Raw genomic sequence first — 8,343 nt, forward strand, 5'->3', positions numbered from 1 at the left:
TGCTCTGGAGAGACTCTGTAGCCACCACTTCCTGTCAGTTCACAGCTCAGTTTTTATCCTTCTCTCCATCTTGTGACCTCCCTCAAATTCTCCCACCAAGTTCCTTTTTATGCTGTTGGTTGCACTTGCCCATTTTGTTTTCTGTTGCTTGCAGTCCCCAAACCCTGACCAGCCCGGGGAGGAGGGACCAAGAGGAGATCAGGCAGCTATGTGTGGAGCTCCTACGGCTCCAGTGGTTTCCAAGACCTCAGAGGCCACACCTCATGTTTGGGAACAACTGGAGATGGTGCTCTCATGTTCAGCAGTGGCAGTGCAAGGGAGCCTTGTTTGGTTTGGTAGGTAATGGAGACTTTGGAAGTAGAGGAACAAAATGACTAGCAGTGCCTGACCACTGGATGAGCAGACCCCCAGAGTGGTGGACTGAATTTTAAAAACAGGGCTGGAGACAGGGACAGTGGCTCACTCCTGTAATCCCAGCACTTTGGGAGGCCAAGGTGAGCAGATTGCTTAAGCCCAGGAGTTCAAGACCGGCCTGGACAACATGGCAAAACCTCATCTCTACAAAACATACGAAAGAATTAGCCAGGTGTGGTGGTGTGCGCCTGTAATCCCAGCTACTTGGGAGGCTGAGGTAGGAGAATTACTTGATCCCTGGTGGTTGAGGTTGCAGTGAACCGATATCCCACCACTACACTCTAGCCTGAGCATTAGAGCGAGAACCTGTCTCAAAAAAAAAAGCAGGGCTGGAGATCCGGTAGGGCCTGGAGTTAGATGTAGATGTTTACTGTACTGTGTGGTTGTGACCCTGTTTTTGCCACCAAACTGCTCTGCATGCGAAGCACCAATTATGTAGCTAGGGAGCTGGCTGGAGGAAGATTATATAGTGAAAAAAGACTGGAAATAAATAGTCTTTGTTTTCCTCCTTTTTGTTCTGAGAATTCCCTCTCCTCTTTTCCTGTCCCGTGCTGTTAAGTGACACCCCACCCCATACCTTCTATCCCTGCTCAGGTAACACATGTTAACAGTTTATTATGTGTCTTTCCATGTTTATATGCAGATTTGTATAATCCTATACAGACCTGTGTCAACATACATGCATACGCATACAAACGCAAAGGCAGATCATTTTTGTTATTGTTTTATAAAAAGTGAATCATGTTACACACCCTTTTCTGCATCTATCTTTTCCGTTTCAACGTACCTCTTCACATGGTTTGGAAGTGTGTCCCATCCGAATCTCATGTTGAAACGTGGCCCCCAGTGTTGTAAGAGGGCCTAGTGGGAGGTATCTGGGTCATGGAGGCAGATCCCTCATGAATGGCTTGGTGCTGTCTTCATGGTGATGAGTGAGTTCTCACTCTGCGAGTTCACATGAGATCTGGTTGCTTAAAGGAGCCTGGCACCTCCTCCTCTCTCTCTTGCTCCCTCTTTTACCATGTGATGTCCTCTCACCTTCCACCATGAGTATAAGCTTCCTGTTTTCTTTGTAAATTAACCAGTTTTGCATACCCCTTCATAGCAACACAAAAGAGACTAATGTACCTCCCTACCCCCAGTCAACTAGTACAGTGCTAATTCATTCTTTTTAATGGCTATATAATAGTCCGTGTTTTGTGTACCCTCATTTATTCAGCCTTTCTCTGGGGTGGGCATTCATTGTGTTCCCTGTGTGTGCATGCACATGCATGAACACCACTCAAATAACGCTGCAATAAACATCTTTGTACTTACATTTTTAGCTAATGGAGCTTTTATTTCTGTGGGCTAGATTCCCAGGAATGAGATTGCTGGGTGAAGAGTATATACTTTTTTTATTTTAATAGATGTTGCCAGATTGCTTCCCATAAAGGTTATATACCACTTCGCATTTCCCCCAAAATATAAGAAGGCACACTTTCCCCACATCCCCCAGGACTGGCAGGGAATATTTCAACATATTAACAGCAGTTGTGTTTGGATACCGGGACAATGGATGCTTTTCTCCCCTTCATTTTATGCTAATTTCATTTCCCAGTGTTTTCCCCTTTAAAAGGAGGAAAGGTGCAATCGTTTGTTTTAACCAGCCCCACCCCTACCCATGCTGATCCTCAGACAAAGGATTCTCTAAGCTTGCAGGCCCTGGGGCTCACTGTGCAACCCCTCCCTGGGCACCAGCTGCCCCTGGCCCCCTTGTGGACCTGTTATCTCATCCCAGCAAGGAGGGGACCCCAGAGGCCTTCACACAATGTCTGCGTATCATATGTTTTCTAAAGCTGATTTACCGAGGTTACTTGCATGGAAGTGCTGCTCTGGTAGAAAAACTTCTAGACCCAGAAACAGACTAACCTGAGGTTGAAACTTCGACTTTGCCAAGTCACTTAATGTCTCTGAACCTCAGCTTCTTTATCTGTAAAATGGGGATAACAAAGCAACTACATCAGAAGATTAAGAGCAAAGTGGTTAATAGTTACAAACCTTTAGGGACGAGGGAAGTATCTGGTAGGTAGTATAGGATCTATGCTGTTTTCCTGTTACATAAATAATGTCTGCCTCTTTACGTCACTGTGAGATTACGTGCACTGAGGTGCTTTCCTCAGCACACAACCTGCTGAGAAGCTGCAAATGCGTAGTATTGCCACCGAGGCAAGTGCTTGTTGCGCTTAGGGCTCTCCTCTGAACTCCCTCAGCCCTGTGCCTACAGCTATCCCCGTTCTCAGAGGACACTGCAGTTGAGTCTGGTTTTGTGTTTTTCTCTCTGCTCTTCTGATGACTGGACTGGCTTCGGGAGCTGCTCTCAGAAAGACCCTGCACTTGGTTTCCTGCTCTGCTGTCACCATCTTGAAAATCTTGAACGTAGGCCCCAGATATGATATCGTATAGCTATTCCCACCTCGTGCAATGCCCGACATGAAGTGAGCCCTCAGTAAATGTGTTAAAATGAAGCCATACAAATAGTAAAGAAAACTTTGCTTCTGCCTTCTAAGTGCTCACAGTATAGTTGGGAAGATAGCTATTGAAACTCTGAAGTACACGAAAACCTCCACACAGTACATGGTGCAGCATTACAAGCCCTGGCTTGGAGTCAGACAAAGCTGGACATAGAGTCCAGCATGTAATGCTGAACAAATTACTTGACCTCTAGGTACCTCAGTTTCCTCAGCTGCAAGCTAGAGCTAAGACTACCAAGTTGGTCAATCTGGAAGGTCAGTTCTGAGGTTTCCACTGCAGGCTTTGGGGTGGAGTATGGTGAGGCCTCATTCTGCTGAGTTGGGTTTGGAGCTGGGTTTGGGCAATGGCAGTTCTTGCCTCTCAGGTTCATAAAAGGCCTCATTTTCCAGATCTCTTGGATCTTCCAATCTGTTCCTCATTTTGCCTTACTAGGGGTTCTCACCTGCGGACTCTAATGTGGGTTCTTGTCCACTGAAATGGGTTTTCCTTGGCTGCAAAGGTATAGCCTTTTCTGTACATGAGAGTCTGATATAGGGAGGTCACTTGATGTCACAAACAGGACCTCAGAGTGAAGAGAGGGCAGCATTAGCAAATCCACAGCTCCAGGAAGTCCCCTGATACGACACCTCACTTACTCTTCCCCTTGCCCCCTTTATGTTCTGGGACCACACCCCTCCCCAGCTTCCCAGACCAGGCCTTTCCCACTACTTCACTCTCCTTCCTGCATCCTGGAGCTAGCTGGCCTCTTTCCATCATGGCTTCCGAGGCATAGGCACCGGCAGGAGGAGTGGAGGTGACAGCACAGGATCAACAGTTGCCAGCCTGAGCTGAGCCCAGAAGAAAGCAGAGGGGTCCCCAGGTGATTTCCAATACGTCAGACATCCTACTGAGAACCCCCCATAGATTAGACTTAGTTCTCACAGCAGGCTTACGGAACTCCAAGGTCTGAGCTCAGGGCAAAACCTAATTCATTTGGCAGACTAAGTCTTTCACATCAGTGGGTTTATGGTGGTTAAAAATAATGAAAGGACTCTTGGCAATGAATAGTTTGGAGTACAGTGGCCTGAACAACCTTGCTAAGAAATAAGGATTCAATGGTGACTTCTGTCTTAGGTCCCTCCAATCTCCATTCCCACCCCCACAATTATCGCCTTCCTGTCTCCCTCTGGTGACCTCTTCCCCCTTGAATCATGCCCTAGGCAGGCACTCATCTGTTCTCAGGGCCATCTTCATAGGCTCTTCCCTGCAGGAGAGAGAGAATTTTGTGAAAGCTCCACCTAAAAGTTACGTGGGCTTTCCAGCCTGTTCCTCCCACCTCCTTCCCGCCCATGAATCTTCCTGCAGGGTCGCCCCGAGGACAAGCAGTTTACTACCTCAAGGGAGAGCAGGAAACTTGCATTCCGGGTATCAATGAAATTTATGAGTCATGGATATCATAGGACCCTGTTTTCGTTGACTTCATTCGCCACTTCCTTTCTTCGTATTAATTTCTCCCAACAGCCCACTTATCTTCCCTCTTGGAGCCCTGCCCACCATCGCTTTCCCTGATACGTGGTATCTCTAACAGGCTAAAGCACTCAGCGATGCGATTGCTTGGGAGTTGGCTCCCTCAAGCACTCACAAGTCACACTCTGTGGCTAATCAAATGTCAAAACAATCTCTCCCACGATTTGGAGGAGCTTGGTGACAGGAAGACATTGGCCACCGAGCCATCAGAACAGGCCACGTTTGCTTGGTGGCAGGCAGTGAGACTGGTTTCTGCCGCATTACATTTCTGGTGGCAGCTTTCCCTAAGAAGCAGCTGCTCTATGGTTAGTGGGGTTTGGGGTTTGGAATTCTTTTCTTCTTTTCTTTTGAAGGCAGAGAGACACTCCATGCCAAGGGTCAGCAGGGCGGAGGGGTGGTTGAACTTTTTTCTATGACAAAATGTTGTCAGGTCTCTGAATCATAGCAGCCACAGTGGTGGTTAAAGAGAAGAGATCGCATCTAGGAGCTGGTTCTGCCACAGAGGACCCACTGGACGAGTCACAGCCACTCTGAACTTCTGTCTCCTCTTCTGGAACATGAAGAAATTGGGTTAAATGATCCCTGTGGTTCATGAACCAGAAGATAATTCAACTTGACACCATAGCTTACAATTTAAACATTTCTGTGCTTGTTATTTCATTTGATGTGCACAGTAAGCCCATAAGTGAAGAGGAGAGGGATTATAATCTCTATTTTATAGCAGTGAAATGACTTGTGCTGGTTATACATCCTGCCCATGACAGAGCTTAGCCTGGATCATGGGCTGATGTCCTTCTCCTAGCCCGGGCTTGTCTCAACTCCTCATGCTCACAGGGCAGATTCCTTGAGCCGAACCACTTCCACCTTCAGTGCTACATGGGAACTTTTGTTCAAGCCAGAATTCAGGGATCGTCCTCTCCACTTCATTTTCTGCTGAAAAAACTGAGCCCCATAGAGGGAAGCAAAAGGGCCTCCCCCGGCTCACACCGCAAAGCGTCCCATTCTCCTGATGTGGAACCACTCCACTCTCCTCGTGGGTCCCATGGGGGTGAAAGCGCCTGCATCTTGGGCCTGTGCTAAGGATGGATCTGTCAAAAACGGTGACACAAATAAGTTTGGGTGCATTTGAGACACCACCCCTGTGTCATCATTACCCACACTGCTGTCATGAGGTCTTCAGAAATTGTCACTGGGGTCCTCTTGGCGTCTGATGTGCCAAGAGAGGTCAGGACAGGGTAATCTGTGTCTGCTCCATGCCCCCTCCGCATCTCCCTGAGCCTTTGAGAGTGGCTAGCTCATTCTCCATGCTCCTTAAAATCCTCCAAGTTCCACAGCCCTGCCTAGACCTCAGAGTGAGTGGTTCACTTTGCAGCACTCAGGCCCACTCAGTGATCACAACAAACACAGCTTGCAGGGTCTGGCTGGCCACACGTGCTGTCCCTTCTGCCCATATGGAAAATGCCAGCTCTTCTCTCCAAATTGAGCTTGCTGGCCCCCCCTCTTCCACAGGGCCCCTGAAGAGGCGAGTTCTTCCTTTCCCCACTCCCATGACTGTGCAGAAAGCCTCTGACAAAGCACTTTCACTTTCATGTGGTGGCCACTGGTCTCCGAGGCTGTTCTCCTTTTAACTGGCAGCTCAGTGAAGACAGGGGGCTGTACTTTGCTTCTCTCAGTGTCTTCAGTGCCTGGATCCTGTTGGGGCCCAGTGACCTTGCAGGGAGAGGGAACAAACTTTACGTGCCAATCAGGAGCACAGGCTTTGGCACCAGGCTGGCCTGTGCTGAAATCCAGTTCTGCCATTCACCTACATGTCATCCAAACCTCTCTGAGCCTCAGTTTTCAAATCTACAAAATGGGAAGATTGGTACTGCAGACCTCATCAGAATGAATGGGAAAAACCATGGAAAGAGCTTAGCACATCACAGGCAGTAACCGGGAACTATTGTTACTATCACTGGGGAATTCCCCAAAAGGTTCCTCTGTGAGCTCACAAGAAAGCCCCTGGGTCTCCACACCATCTGCAGGAAGCGCCCTGGGGATTGGCAGCCCTGCCCTGCCCTGCCTTTTTCTCCAGCTGCAGTCGGAAAACCCCTTTCTCAGGATGCCCCAGACAGGGCCAAGCTGCTTTCTTTCCCCTTGTTGACACAGGGAAGACCTGGCTGCCTGGAGCCTCGACTGGGCCTCCCACTCTTTAAAGTGCAAACACTGGGCTGTGTATTTTGGGCCCCTCTGAAGGGCCATTTCTGGTGAAATACCAAGTTTTGAAATACTTCACTCCTTGTTTGCATTCGGAAGCCCTTACATGCTCAGGTCTCTCAAGGCCTGTGTTCAGAGAGGCTGGAGGTAATGTGGGCAACAGAATCAGACTCCAGTGGGGGAACACAACGGCCCTCTGCTCTTGGGCTGGGCCTACAGGAGCCACTGGAGGTGGAAGAGGGAGCTCGCTCTCACGGAGTCTGCCTCTGGCTGGGAAGAGCAGAAGAAGGCATGCAGAAGTATGTCCAGGTGAGCCCAGGGCACAGACAGCTTGGACCAGAGGCTGGTGTGAAGAAGTCATCTCCTGAAGACCTAACTACAGAAATGCTGGAACTCAGTGCTTTTTCCAGTCCCTCCTCTGCTCTGGCACCCACCTCCACCTCTTCACCCAAGGAGTATGTAAACTTCTCGTCCTGCCAAAAGCTGGGCAGGGAGGAATGACATTTATTTGAGCCTCATTACTCTCATAGGAGCTGTCTTAGCCTAACAGCAGAGGTAGAGGAGGCCAGAAGGGGAGGCAGGGTTGACTTGATAGAGATCTCCATGGGTTTCGAGGAGGGTTTGGTCTGGTCCTCTAGGAGGACGAGCCTCCACATCCTGGGTGCTCACTTGGGCCAGGTATTTAATACATCCTGTTTACTTTAAGCCTCATGAGGTGGGTGGTCCCATCCCCACAGATGAGGAGACTGATGCTATAATAGAACAGACTGGGCTCCTTACCCAAACACCAGGACCCTAGTAGCAGCTCTTTGAGGATAGGGTCCTGGTAAGGCTTGTCTTTCCCTCTCATAGCTTGGTCCAGTGACCTTCCTTGTCTACAAAAGCTCTTAAGAAGTGTTTGCTGAAAGGAAGCAGGGCAGGGCTTACAGAGGAGGGAGCGTGGGGGAAGCTGGCACAAAAGCATCAAGGAGAGGATGTTCGGGACAAGTTCAGAGGCTTGTGAGAAGCTACATTTGGCCAGAGAGGAAAGAGATGGGGGAGTTAAGGACAGAGCAGCAGCAGGAGCTGACTTTAGAGGGGACTGCATCCTCCTTATACATCATGGGGTGACCAACCAGGGGCGATCTCCAAAATAGACAGCCAGCAAATAATGATGGAGCTCCGTCAGCGTGCCCAGTGCCTCAGGATCCCCCAAGGAGCATACAAAAGGCAGAGAAGTGAGCAGATTTATTTACACAGCAATCTCATGGGTCCTATGCAGTGAAGACAAATTGCTGAAAATGATGCACTAGGCTCACATGCATTTCCCACAGAAAGGGCCATCTTTCAGGCTTCCACTTGCAGCCTGTTTACTCTTAGTTTGTGCATAGTCCCAGCAAGCTGAGTGACCTGGATTCCCAGTGCCAAGCAGATTCAAACCAGAGGTAGAGGGGGCAGCAGGGGGAAGTGGGGTTGACTTAGAGAGTTCCTCATGGGTTTGCAGGAGGATTTGATCTGGGAGGACAATCCACTTGGACTAGGTGTTTTACATGCCCTGTTTAAGCCTTGTGCAGTTGGTGGTGCCATCCCCATTTCACAGATGAAGAAATTGACGCTAGAACAGACTGGGCAGATGCCAAATGGCAGGACTAGAGAAAGGTGTGTAGACAATAAGGGGAAGGTGCTGCTGGAAGCCAGCTGTGAGGAAGGGGACAGAAAAACCAAAGCAAGATG

The sequence above is a fragment of the Colobus angolensis genome, unplaced genomic scaffold (assembly GCF_000951035.1).
Source record: "Colobus angolensis palliatus isolate OR3802 unplaced genomic scaffold, Cang.pa_1.0 Scaffold19, whole genome shotgun sequence".
Classification (NCBI taxonomy): domain Eukaryota; kingdom Metazoa; phylum Chordata; class Mammalia; order Primates; family Cercopithecidae; genus Colobus; species Colobus angolensis.